Raw genomic sequence first — 3378 nt, 5'->3', positions numbered from 1 at the left:
GAAAGTTTCACCTTCAATGGATGTGATCTAGTGAATTAAAGAAACAAAAAGACAGGAAAAGGCAGCAAACAGTTTATGAGCCATCCACTGAACCAAGAGTTGTTAACATAAAACTTTCATTAAACAACTATGAATAATGAATTTGCTTGTGTTTACAATGGACGATTTATTAGACGCAGGTTTCCTTCTCCCTGCTGGCAAAAAGCAACTTCACTTTTTAAAAGAATGCAAGAGCACTAGCCCAGGGGGAGGTCTTGACACGTACACTCTTGCTCCCTCCAGACAGATGTTACCTTGTTATTAGTGAAGAGAATAAGGCTATGTGCTGCTCTCTGCTTCCAATACCATCTTTAAAAGCTCGTGGATTGGATCTGGAAATAGTCCTAAAACTGGACTCCAAAGCCCACTTGCCTGGCCCCATGTTATAACACCAAGGCCAGAGTCTTAGGTTTTCAGTTGCTTACTCTCTTTCAGGTCCTGTAAGTATTTTGTCCTTGCCACACCATACTGTAACTTCAGCAGGAGGAACTGAGGTTTGTCTTCTGCAGGTTACTGTGCAGCACAACTGTAGTTACAGGGGTCATTTCTTTAGCTCCATCTGGACGAGTGTGACCAGAAGCACTAGGTCTTGGTGCCTACAAGGAGGAGTAAGGGATAGCCAACAACACTGCCTTCATGGAATTGATGCCCTTTGTTGCTGATAGCGATGACCCCTTCCAAGGAGACAGGTAGGGGAAAGCCTGGGCTGAGTGAAGAGAAGTGGCTCTGCAGCTTAGACTCTCCTGAGGTAGTGGTACGGTTACATTTTCTAGAACTGTAGGGAAGATGGAAATCATCTTTCTCCACAGAGATCACATTCATACACATAGGAGGAAAACATCTTGCCCACCAAATTTTCTTCATGGTAATACCTACTCCCTGCTCTCTCAGGAGCCCAACCCCAGAAAAGGACTTGCCAAATCATCCTCTGCCTGGTCCATTCAGAAAGCCTGAGCACCAGAGAGAGTGAGGGCAGGATGCCCATCCTTGTGCATGCTGCTTGCAGGAAGGAGGAGAAAAACAGAGAGCAGGTCCGTGTAATGGATGAGTTTTCATTTGTTGGTAGCTATAGAGCCTATATGGCGTAGCTTTGTCCATCCAAAGCATCCTAGGAGAGAAGAAGCCAGCTAACTTCTCTGAAAACAAGCATTCTTGAAAATGTCACAGTATCTCTGTGCTGAGCAGTTCCTCTTTTTGTTTGTTTTTGTGCAACTTAATCCAATTTTCCTTCCGTATAAAGGCATCATAAATTATTTGAGTGATGATACATTGATTATGGATCAGGTTATTGTTATCGGTCCTCCAGTTGCTCAACCTTTGATGTAACACTGCATTAGAAGAAACTCTGCCCTGCTAATTTCAAGACAAAATAATCTAAGTATGCCGTATAAAGTCAGATATTATGGGAATCAGCTTTCAGCTTGAATCAATTGGAGTTCAAATTTACTTGTATTATTACCATAGACTGGCATACTCAGATACCTATTGGGCTGCTGTTTCCAAAAAGACTAGAATAATAGTATATTTAGGCAACTTTGATGGTAAGTTTAAAATAACAATATACTTCTTTTTAAATTCAGTCATGTCTTTAGTTAAAAGACCCGTAGGGCCATGATAGATATATTATGAGTGGAAAGTCTGGGTTTCTGTTAAGTCCTGTGGGAGAGTGGGGCTTATTTAGTTGATTGAGTTAGCTCATTTAATCAGTTAGCTTAATTTCAGTGAGGCTGTTTCAAAAACACTGAAACACCATGACATAGCAACTTCCTCCGTATTTCACAAATTAGATCACATTATTCCAAAATGGTAAAAATCATTGCAATAGGTTAACAGTACACTTTGAATATTTGTTTGCATTGAAAGGGATTTTCATGAATCAATACATATATATGTATTCTTTAGAAACTATTTTTATTCTAGAGCAGAGAACAAAAAACCAGACCAATGTGTCTGTATGCATTCTAGTCTGAAAGGTTACTGTTGGGGTCAGCACCAAAGGGGCTATTCCTTACAAGCCACTTCAAAGATTACAGGATAAATCTTGACCCAAACTACTTTGTCATGATCATAAGACTGCATATTTGGTTAACTAGTGCTGATGTATTTTAATTTTAAACCATCAGCATTTGATGAGAAGGATAATGTATACACACAGCCTGAAGGCTGGAGCTGTAAAAACATGGAAGGAGTTATAACATTGAGCCTTTCAAGGTAATGGGTTCCCAGAAGCAGAAAGTAGGTCCTAGAGCCATTCGTCTTGAATCCTTCTGGAACAAGGGGTTGAAGCTGGCCCTGAGACATGGGGTGCATGCATGCTCTGCAAAGAGCTACCTGTGTGCCCCCAAGGAACACAGAGCAGAATCATAGAATGGCTTAGGTTAGAAGGGACCTTGGTGATCTTTGAGCTCCAACCTACTCCATGCCATGGGCAGGGCTGCCCCCCACCAGCTCAGGCTGCCCAGGGCCCCATCCAACCTGGCCTTGAGCGCCTCCAGGGATGGGGCACCACAGCTTCTCTGGGCAGCCGGTGCCAGGACCTCACTGCCCTAACTAGGAGGGCAAGATGCAAGCACTCAGGGAATTAGGGGTGAAGATAGTACCAGCATTTAATCACAGGCAGAAGTGAGAGAAAACCAAGATCAAATCCCATCCAAGCGTTCAAGGAAGCACGACCCCTTAGCTCCTAGGGGATTGTAGGACACTTCCCATGAGGCTCCTTTAGTCTCTCCAAGTTATGTCTCGTTGCAAGAAATAACTAAGCAAGTTCTGAGTCACAGAGAGAAATCAATAACAATTCCATAATCAGCAGCAAAAACTTCAGCAAGCAAAATGCAAAACTCTGTTAAGGCAGTCTAAGAAAAAAATATTAGAAGGTTGTGATGAGCAACTTGCTAAAGGCGTGAAACTTAATAACAACAAGAACTTCAAAAGCATCAGAAGTAGGACACCTAGTATGCTCACTGAGATCCAGAAGTGAATAAGGAATAAAAGCATCATGCAGGGAAGGCAATGTCACTGCAAGAGAGCTGAATGAGTGCTAGAGGGGATAAAGCCCAGTGTAAACAGGTATCTGCAGAACTGGTACCACGTCTTCTGGCACAGGAAATCACGAAGCAGCAGCAGCTGCTGGTGGTGAGAAGCACCTCCTTTGCTCCTCTTGGGGAAGGTAGTGCTCGTTTGTCTTTGTGTTCTCCACAGAGAGGCGAAGTAGAGACCCCAGCCACTGCTTTACTTTAGGGGGTACATACCCAGGAAATATCTGTCATAGCTAGAAAAAACAGTGGACTAGGGTAGAAAACAAATCAGTAAATAACAGTAAACAGCTATAATAAAACCTGT

The sequence above is a fragment of the Numida meleagris genome, chromosome 1, assembly GCF_002078875.1.
Source record: "Numida meleagris isolate 19003 breed g44 Domestic line chromosome 1, NumMel1.0, whole genome shotgun sequence".
NCBI classification, from domain to species: domain Eukaryota; kingdom Metazoa; phylum Chordata; class Aves; order Galliformes; family Numididae; genus Numida; species Numida meleagris.
This window is presented reverse-complemented; position numbering follows the sequence as displayed.